At 43.0% G+C, this 17,904-nt stretch overlaps 1 long non-coding RNA gene across 1 annotated transcript; it reads left to right on the top strand.

Annotated features, from left to right (window-relative positions):
- The first annotated feature begins 11,139 nt into the window (after positions 1-11,139).
- On the top strand, positions 11,140-17,182 carry LOC146776098 (uncharacterized). Its single transcript, XR_014971983.1, has 2 exons — positions 11,140-11,639; positions 14,660-17,182. It is a non-coding gene; the product is annotated as an uncharacterized LOC146776098 (long non-coding RNA).
- The last annotated feature ends 722 nt before the right edge of the window (positions 17,183-17,904 follow it).

Here is a 17,904-nt window from a genome sequence, read left to right on the forward strand (position 1 = left end):
CTACCTTCACCCTAGATTTTTTAACCCCCATTGTGATTTTGCAGTTAGTCACCGGAATACAAAAAAGTGTATACTTGCCTTGTGCCACAGCCATCCTGTGTAGGGAGGGATGGAAACAGTGAGATTGGTAAGGAAAGAAACCTCAGATAATTAATCTAACTGATCTTGTGGAGGGAATAGGGAAGTATCTTTCTCCCACACTTAGTGACCCCCTTGCGTTGGGCCAATCTTCGGTTCATCAAACATGGCCAGGGCAGCTGGATGAGTGAGCCTCTTTTGTACATGCATTCATCCTTTTCGAATATGGTCTGTACAAGGGCCCTGAATTGAAATTCAATTAAAACTAATATGTGCTAGTGTGGTCTTTGGAACTTAATGCAAATGTTAAAAAGATGACGTGATGCAAAAAAGTACATATTGAATTATAATTTACAACCAATTGTGAATTGAATGGAGAGATATTAAAAAGGCATGGCAATGCATGTCTCCCATGTTTCCTTAAAGTACCCTTCATCATATGTTTTTGAGCACATCAGTCTCTTTTGTGAGCAGCAGTTACAGGAAGGCAAGGAGTCTGTTTATGAATTCCTGTCACCTGAAAACACACAAGGGCAGTACCTCAAACATACAAAAAAGTGAAGGAAGGAGTGCTTGCAATAAGTCTAACCGCTGGTGATCACTTGGGGTAGCATTCCAACCCATCGTTCTTTTGCGGGCCGTGCTACCTCAGTTCAGACTCAGCCATGTGCAAATCACTCTTTACCCAGCTCCAATAGGAACAGTCCAGGCTAGGTTGCAGCTTGGTTTCAGTGGCACAGTGAGCATAGGCTGAAAAGGCTAAACATTTGTTTATTAAACATATATCACAACAAAATAATATATATTTACAAAGAACAGATAACATAGTTTAAGGAAACAATAGATTGACCTTGGCCTTGTGGTAACAATCTGGTGGTACACAGCAAACAGTGGAATACTCACCTGATCTACTAGTGGTTGTGACCACACAGTGGTTTCCTGAAAAGAACCATTGTGTAGATACAAAATTGTAATTAGTCCAGCCAGACATTCATATTGTTCAAGGAGGCTCATTATCAAGTTGGTGTAGTTATAGACGAGGGTGTGATAGAGCTATGGGAATAAGTAGGTGCAAAAATGGTACCAGTTCAAGGACGTAGTTATATCCAAAACAGCTTTCCAAATACCTAAAAACAATTTCATGCTCTGTAGTTCCCAAAGGGACCCCTTTCCTTTTGCAAATGGGCTACTTCTTCCTTTGAGGTATTAGAAACTTTTCAATGCTTTGCGGTTGGATTATAGTTGCAAAACATTGATGCATAAGATACTGATTTGGTATATCGAAGGGATGTCTACAACATACCTCTTTCATATACCGAATTGGGATCCATTCAGAATTACTTTTTCTGAGTCAGAACTCCTTTTCCGTCTCCTAAAATGGGATAAGTACATCGTAAAAAGCATTTTTGTGGTTGCAAACACCGAAGAGAGGGTTTGTTTTGCACATCTGGCCCTTAGATGAGTACAATTCTGAATCTATCCATTTGCTTTCATTCAACTCATCCTTACATGGGCTTGTTTTAAAGAACAGATAATATTGAGTGTACCATTGAATCCATGATGGCAATAAGGTCAGGTCACAATGGCTGCCATCAGCTAGGAAAAGCTCAGCCTTCCTTTGCTGCTCCAACAGAGGACACACAATGCTGCTATTTTTTGGTATCAAGTAGGAAAGGCGCGGGCCAATATTGCTGCTACTGTGTTCAAAACGTATATGGAAACATTGCTGCTACAGTGCATAAAAAGTATAAGTAAACATTGCTGCTACTGTGCATGAAAAGTATAAGAAAACATTGTTGCTACTGTGCATGAAAAGTACATGGAAACATTGCTGCTACAGTGCATGAAAAGTATAAGAAAACATTGTTGCTACTGTGCATGAAAAGTACAAGGGAACGTTGTTGCTACTTTGCATGAAAAGTACATGGAAGCATTCTTGCTACTGTGCATGAAAAGTATAAGAAAACATTGTTGCAACTGTGCATGAAAAGTACAAGGGAACATTGTTGCTACTTTGCATGAAAAGTACATGGAAACATTCTTGCTACTGTGCAGGAAAAAGGCATGGAAACATTATTGCTACTGTGTGTGAAAAGGACATGGAAACGTTGTTGCTAGTGTGTCTGAAAAGCACCGTCACCGTTGCTTTTGTTACTATAATGTATCATAAAATGCAGGCCAAACATTGTTGCAATTGGGCAGGAAAGTCCCAGTGCACCACAGCTCCCATTAGGTTTGGAAATGTTTGTGAAGGTGTTGTTTCTGCAATGCTGGTAGAATAGGTTAATGCATCCAGCCCCTTCTGCCTGCATCCTGAGAGACAAGACAGAGTAGAAATGCTCTTTTAAACTACAGTGAGTGAGAAAGCAATTCCCACTGACTGATTTGACTGATACCAGCATCTGCTAAGACGTTGCTTGAAGATCAGTTGAGGCATTGTACGATGCACTATTTACAAATGGCTATTATCAGGAGACAAACAATCCCAGCCCACTGTTGCTCCTGTAACTCCAATAGCCAGATAAGGCAGGCAGAAATATCATCCCCACACATTTCATTTGAACTATCTTTCTGGCCGTGTGGCTTTTTCCTAGACATTCCTCACCAAAGGCATCCAAGCAGGATATGTTACCAAAGACACAAGCCCCTTTTTTCACAAATATCTTTTATTGAGAGCGATGAAAACACACCGGCAGTACAGTAACGCGAACACCATTCTTTGGCAAACCAACTTCAATTTGACAAAGGATTCATGAACATACAAAGTGACTTAATATTTAAAATAGCCCTTGACTATTATAAGGCGTAGCAGAGGCGAAAGAGCCACTGGTGTATGGTAATGCTAAGGTCCATTCACGAGATTGTTAGCAGCCTGTCTGCTTTCCCTCTGGCTCATAACAAGCCATGAAGAGAGGTACACAGCTACGAAGCTCACACAGCTGCCACTGGTGGATAAGGTCCTCTTCTCCATCACTACCATATCACACCTCTTTGAGCTCCATAGGTGTAGGGACACCAGAGACTTCCAGTTGTGCACAAGTGTATTTTGCTGCTGGAACACAGTGAGTGATGGGCGTACTTGTCCACAAGCCCAGTGTACACATGTCCATTGGTTTTGATTGATATTGATCCAGAAGAATCAATATATTATATATTTCTTTAATGGTAAAGGGATGCAGAATGTTACAAAGGCCATGGATTTATTGTATGAAATGTGAGGTCCTAGGAGGCAATAACGTTGGGGACAATTATAGAACTATATTTGATATGTGTAAAGAATTATATGCACCCTATCTACATGTTTTATTATTTTAATGTGTTTCCTGTTTAAAGTCATTAACAATCCTCTGATCTATTGCACAGGATGGGAAGCGAGAATGATCTTTTGTTTTATATTGCCACAGGGTAATGTTACAACCATGTCTTCCCCAAAAAATCTCAATTATTTTTTCCAATAGACAATGAGTATTGGTAGAGCTATAATATGCTACATTGCAATATTCGTATTAAAGTGCATACTTAATTTTATTGAAGCAGAAAGACTCACATTTATTAAAGAAATGAACCTTTCAACTGGTGTGCAATGTATTTGTAGATGTTTTCAGAATGTTATTAACTAGGAGAAATTCATGAAACATTGAAATTCAATAAAGAGCACTTGCAATGGGACACTATAACACACCATTATTTAATCATGCGGGTGTTTTTTGGAAGGTGGCGACGGGACATAGGTAAACACATGCTATAAGGGATGTAGTACTCCCTGTCATAAGTATGAGGATATTGAAAGGTACAGAGGAGTTCCATAATGATATAGAGGAACAAGGCCTAAGGTGACTCACAATGTCCTTATTATGTAAGCCAAGGGGTACTTTATCCCATATAATACATGATCACACCATCCCACAAACCACTTAAACCTTGGTGCCTAGCTTTCATATGAAAGAGAGAGCATGTTTGCTAACATGAAGAGTACAAATAAACCTGTAGTGCAAAATTACACACATCAAAAATATGTTTGTTATTTGGTGTGAACAGATATTAGAAACAGTTCAATAGAAGTCAGTTTTTAATAAGGGACAGCTCATCCGTTGGAGCGGAGGAGCGTCACTCCACTTAAAATCCCCCTAAAAAATAAAATGGTAATTTATTACCATTTTAGTTTTCTTCCCCATCCTGAACAGAGTGTTAGGACGGGGGTGGGCTGCTGCTGAGTGACAGCAGCATGTCACTCAGCAGGGAGGAGGGTGGGCTGGCTGTGCACTGTTTAAAGTGTGCATGTCCTTTTGGCCGGCCGTCATGCAACGGCCAGCTACACATGCGCATTTTAAACAACTCTAACTCAGCTGTCTTATGATAGCTGAGTTAGAGCAAGCCAAAGCCTCCAGAGCACTTTGGAGTGCCGAGTGAGGTTGCTTCCTCCAATCAGGGAGCTGCTCTCATGCAACATGAGAGCAGCCCCATGATTGGTCAAGAGAGTTGCTGCTTCCAGTGCCGGTGCTGAGAAGAGGACATCGTGTGCAGGTAGTTGTTATTCTTTTTATTTTATTTTGCGCGCACGCGCCCCCATTCCTCCCCCACCCCCGTAGATGCCAGCCGCCACTGGTTTAAAAAAATAAAAACAAAGTTGCACTAGATCAGAATGTGTATAAACATGTAAAAAGATACTAGCTTTTCTCCGAGGAGAGCAAAAAATAAACACGTTGTCTCTGCTTGTCATTGTAAGCAAAAAAACAGACCAGAAGAAAGAAATGCAACATTTCGTTTTAGTTGCTTTAAACAGCTGCTTAAATTATGCTCCATGCCTTCCTTTCACCTCAGCTGCTGGCTCTTGCAGCAGGCATTGTGATGTCAGAATTCGACTGCATTAACTTATACTCGAGTTCTGACTTTTCAATATCATCGGAAACTGGGTGCTTCACAAGTCACCGATTTTAAAGATATTAGATGCTGGTATTTAAAGAGGGATTACAGAATATACATATATAGACACATTTTTAGGCACGACATTGGGAGTTTACCCCCGCATAATCTCGGACTCTAAGGTAGACAATCCAACAGACAAGGGAGTAATTTAATGTACCATTTAAAGGGGGTACACCACTAATATAGAAAAATTATATTATATAATATGCTTACTTATATGGATTTAAGGACAGCCCTCTTCATCCATTGGCCTGTTGTATCATTCAGTTTCTGCCCACTCACTACAGCATACAGCAGGGGGAACTTGGTCAGCCATTTTCAACCATGGGTTAATTTCACCATGAGTGATGGCATTCTATTCTTTCACAGGAAGCATATCCAGAACCAAAGTACCTACTGGTGTGCTAGAGGTTACAGTGCAGTGTGTGCTTTTGTGACAAAAAAAGTATTTTTGCTTTGAGGCATTTTTTATATTGGCAAGGGCCCAGCTGCTCCTCCAACAACTGAGTTTCACAAAAGCGATGATGAAACAAAACATGCATTGGTACAGCAAAAGGTCTGGCAGTCAACATCCGACATATTGGTTTTGACAATCAGGGCCGTCGTTGGACATGGGCAACATGAGCAGCTACCCAGGGCCCCACTCTCAGCCCATTAACATAGGACCTTGCACCAGTGTCTTCCCCTGACCTGGGCCTCGCACCTATGTTGCAGCACTGCGAGACCCAGGGGAAGGGCACCTCTCTCCTGGGCCTCACAAGCATGTATAGAGCTGCAAGGAACAAGGGAAGGGGCCCACCTCCCCTGGCCCTGAACCACAGCAGTGAGGCCCAGGGAAGGGGTCCATTCTCCCCTGGGCCTTGCAGCCCCATACCATAGCTGCGAGGCCCGTACATATTTAACAGGTTTGGCCTGCAATCTTTAATCCTGTCTGCTGCCCACTCAAAGGCACCTCATGACGCCCACTGTCCCGTATTTTGGTGACCCCAGCACTGGTAACTATTTAACAGTACAGACAACACTCATGATATCAGCCCTTTATGAGCTGTGAAAGACATGTTTGTCAGTGGCAGGCAGGAAGGTGTTACACCACAGGAGGGTCCTACATCATGCACGGTCAGGAGCCCCTTCAGCTACTGAGATGCAAACAGGTTTGAATGAGTTAGTAACACCCATTTTTTAAAACTGTTGTTGCAGTTTTATGTGCACGATTTGGACCTGCAGGTATTGGAGTGCTTTACATAAGCACCAGTTAAATTCTACAAGGACATATTTTCAGGGTCACTGTAACTATGCGGCAAGGGAGGGCCAAATTATGCTGCAGGGTTTACTAAATTATGCAGCAAGAAAATGAAAATTATGCAGCATAATGCAGCACATTTTGAGATAGTATCAGTTGATTATTTTGTCATTTTTGCACGTTAACACTGTCTGGACAAAGGTTTCACCTTATTAGTACCAGTTTGAGACCCAAATACAGCAATATGCAACTGAAAAGTGAACAGTAAACCTTTGTGAAGTGCCTTCCGCTACACAGCAATATACGTCGCCGCACTCTTAGTACCTTTTGATCTGGTTGAACTGGAAACAAAAATGTTCTAGACAAAATCTACAAATTATGCAGCAGATGATGGATTATGAGGCAAATGCGACCAACACATAACTATACAAAAAATACTGTAGCCGCAGAATCGCATAATTCCAGTGGTCCTACATATTCCTTTGTTAGGCACAGGGAGATTAAGTGATTTGCCCAGAATCACAGGATCATGTCCTGACGCCATCTGATGTCATCAGTGATGTCATCAGTGATGTCATTTGAGATGTCATCAGTTATGTCATCAGTGCTGTCACTGATCATGTCATGAGTGATGTAATATGTGACGTCATCAGCAGTGCATTGCGGGTGCACGAGTTATAGTTAGCTGAACTAACTATAACGGGGGAATTTCTATGGTTTTGTACGAGTGAAATGTCCAACTAACTATAACGCCCCTGAAACCTATGGTTTTTTCAGTGAATTTCTAAGGTTTTTTAAATAGTAATTTCTAACTATAACGTGCCTGAAACCTATGTTTTTTTCAGTAAATTTCATATCTATCTATCTATCTATCTATCTATCTATCTATCTATCTATCTATCTATCTATCTATCTATCTATCTATCTATCTCTGCACTCCAGAAATGCTTTTTAAGGGGTATCACCAACGTGTTTCACCACTAGAGCTTGTTCATGGTTGGGGAAGTCTTTCTTCTATGACCTTTTATATATATCTCCACATTAGCCCATAATGAGCCATTGTGGGATTCGTAGTTTACACTAACATATTTAAAAAAGTGTTTAATGTCTTTATCGTTCCATTAAATATTTGGTCCTCTTTTCCACCTTGATCCATTTTAAGTCGGGGAATTAATTCCGCTTCAATCCTGAGGGTCCCTGGGGGCCAACTAGCCCACCAGGTACCTCCATTATGCGCCAGGGAGCTGCGTTGCAGAGAGGTGTTCAGAGGCCATGCCCCTTTTTACAACACTCTGCAACGCAGCTCCATGGCGCTTACTGGAGGTATTTGGTGGGCTAGTTGGCCCCCAGGGGACCTCAGGATTGAAGAGGAATTAATTCCCCAACTTAAAATGCGCCACAGGGCGTTTTTGCACACATTATTATTATTATTAGTAGTAGTATTATTATTATAATTATAATCCCCTCAGGCCCCACCCCCTCCCTTCACCACTGTGCAAACGCACCCCGTGGCACGTTTTAAGTTGGGGGATTAACTCCCCTTGAATCCTGAGGGTCCCTGGGGTGCAACTAGCCCACCAGGTACCTCCATTAGGCGCCACAAAGCTGGGTTGCAGAGAGGTGTAAAAAGAGGCATGGCCTCTGAACACCTCTCTGCAATGCAGCTCCCTGACGCATACTGGAGGTGCCTGGTGGCATAGCTGGCCCCCAGGGACCCCCAGTATTCAAGGGGAATTAGTTCCCCATCTGCAAACGCGCCAGGGGGCGCGTTTGCAGAGTGCTGCAGGGAGGGGGCGGGTCCTCCGGTGCGATGCCGGTCTTTTTTTTATTTTTAAGAAGGGGGTTTGTGTGGCCCCCCTTCTTTTCCTATTCTATTGGCCCTGGGGACCCCATCCCCCAGGGCCTGACCCCTATTTTATTTTATTTATTTTTTAAATTGGAAGGGGGCCGAGTGGCCCCCATTCCGAGGCCATAATCGGCCCCGGGGACCCCATCCCCCGGGGCATGGACATTTTTTTTATGTTTAATGTATTTGGAGGGGGGCTGCGTTGCCCCCCTCCTCAGGCCATTTATGGCCCCGGGGACCCCATCCCCCGGGGCCGGACTTTATTTTTTTTATTATTATTAATTTAATTGTAATTTTTGAGGAGGGGGGCTGCGTGGCTCCACTCCAGGGCCACTTCTAGCACCGGGGACCCCATCCCCCGGGGTCGGCCCTCTCCCTTGGGGACCGTGGAGGGGTCCCCAATCCCCCATGGTCCCGCCGGCTCCCCGCGTCCTGCGGGACCCGGCATTGCTTTTCCACAAGGGGAGCTGTTGACATGCACCTACCCTTATGGAAAAGCAATTCTGCTTTGCTTCATTGAAGCAAGAGCAGGTTTCCCTGCTCTCGCTTCAATGAAGCAAAGCAGAGTTTGCCATGACAGGGCGGGAGCCGCGAGGCTGCAGCCCTGTCATTGCAAACAGCAGTGTCCCGAGGGTGGGCACCCCGGGACACTGCAGGAGCCGGCCCTGGGAGGTGGCGGTCCCCAGGGCCATCATTGGCTCCAGGAGGGGGCCGTGTGGCTCCCCTCCCACTATTTGCAAAGCCCTGGGGGGTGGTGGTCCCCGGGGCTCGGGGGTCCGTAACGGACCCCCTATTTTGACTAATTAGTGCCCCGGGGAGGTGGCAGTCCCCGGGGCATGTGAGGGGGCTCGAGTTGTAAAGTTGGCTTCCATATTGGGAAGGGAGCACTAGGTATAAGTGGGTGAGAGTGAAACCTGTTTTTGAGTTTTAGTAATTTGGGATTGATTTTGTCATCAAGCTCTGGGCCATGATGGGAAAGGCCGTCCCTCACCTGAGCCTCACAGATATTATCAAGTGCTGCAAGACTCGAGGAAGGGCCGCGGCCTGGCCTTGCAGTGTTGGGCCTTGATTTAGAGACTTGGAGGCGCTTTTGACCCTTAAACTTCGAAGTCCTGGTCAAGCACTCCGAGGCCAAGAGAAGTGGGTCCTGTGTTTGCCTTTCATTACTTCTAAAGTTCAAGCAATGCTTTTTTCAGTTACTTTCCTGTCTGCAAACCAGTGTTCCCACTCCATGTGTGAAATGGCTGAATAAATGGATGGCCCATTATAGAATGGCACACTGCCACTATTTTCTTTAAATAAAAACACTGCACGGTTTTAATAAGCATGACATTAATCTCTGTACCTTGCAGCATGCTTTCCTGGTCAGAGGCTTGTGCCCCATGAGATCAATTGAGGTCCACCAGAGGGTGCCTACCCCCAGTTTGAAGACCTCTGTTCTACACCATTAGTCTTTATGTTTTAAGCTCTTCTAATTTGAGAAAGTTTAATTTGTTGATGAGGCATTTTTTTTAATCTATATTGTTATGTCCCAAGAAGTTCTGTTGAGATTGTTGCTCTTCTGCTCTGATTTAGATATTAAAATACTAGCCATGGTGGTAAACTACAGCCCTAGAGGCCTGGCCTTCCTCCCCTGTGCCTTGCAACCATAGTTCAGCCCAGTGAGGCCAATGTGCTTTTCAGGTGTTCTGCAAAAGTGGGAGAAATCATATGCAAGTGAAAGAAGATGCATCCCAAAACTGTTAATTGAATCTGCATCATGCTAATTTACAAAAGGAAATCCACTCTGGAACCATGTGCGTGTATTAATAATTTACATTTAAACATTTAAAGGCTTCAGAGGGTGTTGATGGGGGTGTTGTAGCCATGGCTCACTGCACCCAACATTAAACCATGTTATCCAACATATGATGCATTCTGGTAGCTTCTGTTGTTTTACAGTGTCTTGGGTGATGCCTTTTATGAGAAGTCAAGCTAGTTTCAACAGTTTTATTTGCGTTCATGTCTTTCTTGCACATACCTTATATTGGTCTGGATATCTGGGAATCAATCTACCAAACTAGTACCCCTTACGGTCTATTCTACATGCTGCAGCACACTTCACTAGGAAATGAAGAAATCTGATCCCATCATTACATGGTGATGGAACTCCACAGGTTCCCCTTGCCATCCCACACCATCTTGAAACCCAGCTGCATTATCGGCAGTGCGATCGCATGTTTTAACAGTCCACAAACCTGCTATCTTTCCTAATACTCCGTGAATTTATGATTGTCATTTACCCTGTACAGTGCTCCGCTACTTTTGGTTGCGTTTGCACTTTAGAAGTTTCACATAAACACAAATGAGACCACTGCCTACTGGGATTAAAATCTTGCTATTACCAGTAGCTCCGCAAACACCTGCAGCAAAAAAAAAAAAAAACAAGCAAAAGGCCTTTCCCATTTATGCACCAAGTATTTGGAATTATATTCCCATATCAACCCGGACAGCTGTTATGGCAGGGTTTTTGGCTTTATTTAGCAGTGATAATAGATCATTATTCTTGCTCGCATCTAGTATAGGCATTCTTAGCCTGTGTTGGCCCTTTTAAGCCCTTTTTCCAGACCTAGAAGAGGATAGCTGCTTAATATGCCTTTATTCTTGACTTTAACCTGTCTATTGCCTATTTGGCTTTGACATATTAGACATATTGGTATGGTTCATGTAGGTATTCTGACAGAGCTAAGGAGCATTTCACCCCTTTCAGGCCTAAAGCTAGAGAGACTCCATCTTGATGGAAGCAGAGAGGCTTTTTAGGGCAAAAGCAATGTTTATAGTTATAACTGTTGTTCGCCCTAAGCGGACCGGAGAGAACCGGCCAGAGCTGAATCTAATCAGGAATTGTTCCCGGGCTCAGGTCTCTAGACGAAACAAGCAGACTGGTCACTGTGGGAGCGTCTAGCGCAAGGAGCCTGGTGCATGGGATTGGTGGGAAGAAGCTGCTGGCTGGAACTTTCCATGAGGAAACAGCATTCTATATTTGTGAAGTGCAGAGGCGGAGTCAGTCAGTCAGTCAGAGGGCAGTCGAGGAGAGAGTCCAGCAGAGAGGAGAGCAGTGGAGTGGAGTTGGCAGAGAGAGAGAGAGAGAGAGAGGGTTCAATCTGGAGAAGAGCTGAGTTGAATAGTGAGCTGGAACTGAAGGAAGCAGTCAGAAGCAGTTGCTTATCAGGAGGAGGTGTGAATAGCTGGAGTCTGAAGTAATGCCTTTTAGAAGAGATAGAGGAGAGCTTGTGGATTAACCTATGGGAGCAGATGGAATTGGACATTGGCGCAGAGACAAAGCGAATAAGATAGTAGAATGAACGGTGATCAGAGCGGCAGGAACCATTAAGAGTGAAGACGCATGGTGGAGAGACAGTTCGTGTGGGGGAGAGGAGTCCAGAGACAGAGCGATCAGCGCAGAGGTGTATCCAAGAGTGCAGGAGAGAGAGAGAGCATGAGATGAGCCAAGGCACAGACGAGAGAGGAACCCAGATGACAGCTAGAACAAGACTTCACACTAATCAGGTGATATTGTTTTCATCACATTAGCTACACTTAATCTTTTCCCTTTCAGCGGAGTGTTCCTGTTATGTGTAATCCTTCTCTTTTAAGTAGTGTGTTCTACCTATAGCCTTTGTTAGATTTGTATTAATGTTTATATTACTGTAATAAATGACCCCCAGTTTATAACAAACTGGTGTGTAGCCCCTATTCTTGTTCACTGAAGGTAAATGAAGCTCCTAGGTGAGCACTAGGCGCGTGAATGGATGAGTAATCCCAATCAGGTAAGTGGTGATCACATAAATAGGGAGTGAGTGGACCTTTGATGCCAAGAGCAGGTAATACACAATAATCTGGACCCACATTCAAAGTTATTATTGTAGTTTCATCCCGAGTAGACAGCTGAGATAATATCCCAATATATATATATATATGTATAGGTGTTCATAGGAATGTGGTCGTCGTTGATATGCGGCGTTAATGAGAGCACTGGGGGGTCGAACCAGTGTGGATACCCACAAGATTGTGGCTTGAGTAAATGAGAGCACTAGGTAGTGGAACTAGTGTGTAAGTTTCGCAGGATCGCGAACGGTTTGGAAAAGGGAGCATTGGGTTCTGCAGGCCCGTGTGTAGACGCACCAGATTGTGTGTCAGATCTGCCCTAGGGTAGAACGGTCTGGGTCAGAGTGGCCGCGAGACCAACTGATGTAAATAAGTGTGGTGTAGGGTATGGATATCCCTAGTAATCAGTGAGTATTCTTAGTATCCCTATAGATTTAGTGGTGTTCTTAATAATATGAGCTTGTATATTGCGAGTTCCCTATCCTCAGGTAGGTACCAGGTGCCTGGATATAGAGGAGTCCTGAGGACGGAAGGTGAGTACGTTTTGGCTGGGTCACAGGGGCCCCTGGGGGCTGATCCCATCTAAACAGAAAATCCAGCCATTACATTTTGGCGTAGTCGGACAGTTTACGAATTCTGTGTGCCTGGCCATGTGCTTAGAGAGTTTTCCATGTGTTCTGAGGGAGTGCCCTGAACGCTAATTCCATCTGGCGTAATGTTGCAGTTTATGTAGCCTGTTAGACCTATTGGCTTGAACAGTTGCAGCGTGAGGAGATTGTATTACATCATGGCATTTGGCTTCTTCAGGGTGGAAGGAATGGTTTTCATCTTGGTGTTTAAACTGTCAGAGTTGAAGGATGACATTACATGAGGAAGCCAGTTACATCTATGTGATGGTCCGTTTGTATAAATGTGTGTAAAAAGTGCTTTTAAATTGCCCATTCAATTGCTTGCTGCATCTGCTTATGCTGTGCAATGTGAAATGTGTTCATTGTTCTATGATCTGTGGAATTCTGTGAATATAGCTCCTTGTACATATGACTTGTGAATAGCGCCATATTATTGTGATTTGTGAGGTGCATGTTCTCATGTTGATCTGTTGTGTTCCTTGTGCATTGCGCCTTGGAAATGTTGTTTGTGAAAAGCTTGTCTTGTAAATATGGCTTGTGAATAGCGCCATGTGGTCATGGCTTGGACAGGGCATGTTATCATTACGTTAGGCAGAAGAGAGCTGGATCTCTCTCGGGTGCTTGGGGATAACGTTTTGAAAATATGTGTACGTGTTATCTGTAAACGTGAAGAGATGTGCTCATGACTTTCCCATGTATCAATGGACGTTGGGAAATGTTTCTATTTGAGCTGCCAAAGGGTTAATATCTTGAGTTGAGATGGCAGCCTTTATTTTTTTTTTTTATTATTACGTGCTGTCAACATGCATGGTTATCTGACCTGACTATAAAAGTCAGTGAATTATTTTAAGGATTTTTGATGGTTTGATTTTGACTCTTTTTTTTTTTTTGGTTCCTTGGTCAGCCTACGTGCTTTGTCAGTTTCTTGACGGAAAGGTAACATCTTGTGTTTTGAGAAGGGTTCTGTTCATTTCACATTCCTTTTGAAATGCGTACGTATTTGTGTGGGTTCACCTTGGAACTGATGTGGTTATAAATCAACGTTACGGAGAAAGCTGTGTTCTTTTAAAATGAGTGAAATGTTAAAAAGATAGCCCGTTAGAGTGCACGCTACGAGCTGTTTTCGTTAATTATTTCTGTGAGGGGTTTCCATCTAGACAGGAATGTGTTAGTTTAATAATAATAAATCTTGCCCGGCTGTGCATGGTAACATGTGCTTTTAATTAGTGACTGGCAACTATTTGCCTTTGAAATGAAAATGTTAAAATGAAAATGTATGTTTTTATAAATGTGAACTTAAATACAATGTTGAAATGTATCTGCATTTTATGTTGTTTTACAAATTATTTCTCTTTGACAAATGGACCCTGAATAAGTGAAATGTCTAGCCTTTAGTTGAGTTAGTTGGACAAACGTCTTTTTTTTTTTTTTTTTTTTTTAAAAAAACTGGAGCTTTTTTAATTGGCAATGCACTGTAACAGAATTGTTTTTGTTAAATTCGAGCTTCTGTTAGTTACAAAATAAGGCAGGAGAAATTTGTTTTTTGACCTTGGCAGACCAGCTGGTCTGCGCAGACGAATTTTTTTTTTTTTTTTTTTTATTTTTTTTTTTTTTTTTTTTCTTTCTTCTTTCTTTCATTCTGCAAGTTTCGATCACGTCCCAGTGTGTTATGATGGGCTACAATCCAATTTTCTTCCGCGCACGGCTTGTTTATTTAAGGGCGGGGTGGCCTTGCTCTTCCCTTGGAGTTAGTTAGTTGGATGGGCCTGGGCGGACTCTGACCAGGGAAAATGGGAGGCTTGCAGTGCCCTGCTGATGCTGTCATCATTTGGCAGTAGTACAATTTTTTTTTTTTTTTCTCACACTGTAACATGGCTCTTGCCCAGAAGGGTGGGACTGGCTTAGTTAGGATTAGGGTATGTTAGGCCCCACTCAATGTTACTAAAAGTTAAATTTTGAATGTTTTTAATTAATTAGGATATTTTCTTTTCGATAATGAAAGGCACCCGGGGTGCTTTTTAAATGGAAAATTTTATTTTACAAGAATAATGATACTTCTTCTCTTGTTTCTAGGATTGCTGCAGTTGGGGTGCGTGCGTGCGTCTGCCCACTCCCTTTATTTGTTTTAGCTTTTTATTTTCATGTTATTATTTTAGTTTATTGTTTTGGATGATGGAACCAGACCAGACCAGACCAGACCAGACCGGGTGATGGATGGCCGCATTGGAGGAAGTACCGAGGATGCAGGGTGGTGGCCTACACTGAAGAATTTGGACATTAAATAATCGCTTGGACAATCAGGCCCCACTTTTAAAGCAACAAAAAACGTGTCACCTATTATGACTAAGTTATTTAATTCCCTGGCCTGCAATTTTGACATCACTACAAGCAGGCCCCACTTTTAAAAAAAAAATTTTGTCACCTATTATAGTTTTTCCAAATGAAGGACTTTTTTCAATGATGGTGCGCACATGTGTTTCACCGTGTGATTTAAAATGTTTTTTGTTACTGTTCTTATATTTTCACCTTGATTGATCAATGGGTGGTTACCTTAAAATTTGGATTGTTCTGGGTAGAGTGTCTTTTAGTATGATTATGTATTAATGTTTGCCCAGACCTTGCAATTGTATTTCTCGGATTTCACTTTAAATTGACAAATGTCAGCAGGTAGGCCTCATTTAGGCCTATTGTTATTTTCATCTCACATATTAGCACCTACACCAATAGTTTCATGAGTCATCATTGGCTTAAGTTGCCTATAGTACGTAAGGCTCATTTAGGCCCTTTCTTGTTCTCTCATTAGGAGTTGAAGCACATTTAGTTTTTAAGTTGACAATGGTAGGTAGGTCTCATTTAGCCTTAAGTTGTCCGAAGTAGGCCCATTTAGGCCCCTTGCTGTTTTCATTCAACACATAAGTCCCTACATCACTAGATTTCACCAGTTATCATTAGACGTTGAGGAACATTTAGTTTGTGGATGCTTTGGTTAGTTTCTTTCGTTATCAGATCCAATCTCAGCTATTTTCAGCATTCGAGTCAAGGGTGCTTTGATTTGTTTTTAGGTTTCTATTCCCTACAATTGAGTTTCAGGTGGAATTTTCTTGAGTTGTCATTGTTTTTAGGGAGTTTTTTAGGTTTTGATTTGTTGATAGATTTTGTTGATGTTTGTTTATTTAGATGTTATTGTTTGTCAGATGTTCGCAAGATAAGGATCTAAGGGTGGATGGCAGAGATATTTAGCAGTGATATAGATCTTAATCTTGCTCACATCTAGGATAGGTATTTTTAGCCTATGTTGGATAGATTATGTTGATGTTTGTTTAGATGGTTGTTGTTGTTTATAAGATGCTCGCAAGATAAGGATCTAGGGTGCAATGTTATGGCAGGGTTTTTGGCTTTATTTAGCAGTGATAATAGATCATTATTCTTGCTCGCATCTAGTATAGGCATTCTTAGCCTGTGTTGGCCCTTTTAAGCCCTTTTTCCAGACCTAGAAGAGGATAGCTGCTTAATATGCCTTTATTCTTGACTTTAACCTGTCTATTGCCTATTTGGCTTTGACATATTAGACATATTGGTATGGTTCATGTAGGTATTCTGACAGAGCTAAGGAGCATTTCACCCCTTTCAGGCCTAAAGCTAGAGAGACTCCATCTTGATGGAAGCAGAGAGGCTTTTTAGGGCAAAAGCAATGTTTATAGTTATAACTGTTGTTCGCCCTAAGCGGACCGGAGAGAACCGGCCAGAGCTGAATCTAATCAGGAATTGTTCCCGGGCTCAGGTCTCTAGACGAAACAAGCAGACTGGTCACTGTGGGAGCGTCTAGCGCAAGGAGCCTGGTGCATGGGATTGGTGGGAAGAAGCTGCTGGCTGGAACTTTCCATGAGGAAACAGCATTCTATATTTGTGAAGTGCAGAGGCGGAGTCAGTCAGTCAGTCAGAGGGCAGTCGAGGAGAGAGTCCAGCAGAGAGGAGAGCAGTGGAGTGGAGTTGGCAGAGAGAGAGAGAGAGAGGGTTCAATCTGGAGAAGAGCTGAGTTGAATAGTGAGCTGGAACTGAAGGAAGCAGTCAGAAGCAGTTGCTTATCAGGAGGAGGTGTGAATAGCTGGAGTCTGAAGTAATGCCTTTTAGAAGAGATAGAGGAGAGCTTGTGGATTAACCTATGGGAGCAGATGGAATTGGACATTGGCGCAGAGACAAAGCGAATAAGATAGTAGAATGAACGGTGATCAGAGCGGCAGGAACCATTAAGAGTGAAGACGCAAGGTGGAGAGACAGTTCGTGTGGGGGAGAGGAGTCCAGAGACAGAGCGATCAGCGCAGAGGTGTATCCAAGAGTGCAGGAGAGAGAGAGAGCATGAGATGAGCCAAGGCACAGACGAGAGAGGAACCCAGATGACAGCTAGAACAAGACTTCACACTAATCAGGTGATATTGTTTTCATCACATTAGCTACACTTAATCTTTTCCCTTTCAGCGGAGTGTTCCTGTTATGTGTAATCCTTCTCTTTTAAGTAGTGTGTTCTACCTATAGCCTTTGTTAGATTTGTATTAATGTTTATATTACTGTAATAAATGACCCCCAGTTTATAACAAACTGGTGTGTAGCCCCTATTCTTGTTCACTGAAGGTAAATGAAGCTCCTAGGTGAGCACTAGGCGCGTGAATGGATGAGTAATCCCAATCAGGTAAGTGGTGATCACATAAATAGGGAGTGAGTGGACCTTTGATGCCAAGAGCAGGTAATACACAATAATCTGGACCCACATTCAAAGTTATTATTGTAGTTTCATCCCGAGTAGACAGCTGAGATAATATCCCAATATATATATATATATGTATAGGTGTTCATAGGAATGTGGTCGTCGTTGATATGCGGCGTTAATGAGAGCACTGGGGGGTCGAACCAGTGTGGATACCCACAAGATTGTGGCTTGAGTAAATGAGAGCACTAGGTAGTGGAACTAGTGTGTAAGTTTCGCAGGATCGCGAACGGTTTGGAAAAGGGAGCATTGGGTTCTGCAGGCCCGTGTGTAGACGCACCAGATTGTGTGTCAGATCTGCCCTAGGGTAGAACGGTCTGGGTCAGAGTGGCCGCGAGACCAACTGATGTAAATAAGTGTGGTGTAGGGTATGGATATCCCTAGTAATCAGTGAGTATTCTTAGTATCCCTATAGATTTAGTGGTGTTCTTAATAATATGAGCTTGTATATTGCGAGTTCCCTATCCTCAGGTAGGTACCAGGTGCCTGGATATAGAGGAGTCCTGAGGACGGAAGGTGAGTACGTTTTGGCTGGGTCACAGGGGCCCCTGGGGGC

This window comes from Triturus cristatus, chromosome 12, assembly GCF_964204655.1.
Source record: "Triturus cristatus chromosome 12, aTriCri1.1, whole genome shotgun sequence".
Classification (NCBI taxonomy): domain Eukaryota; kingdom Metazoa; phylum Chordata; class Amphibia; order Caudata; family Salamandridae; genus Triturus; species Triturus cristatus.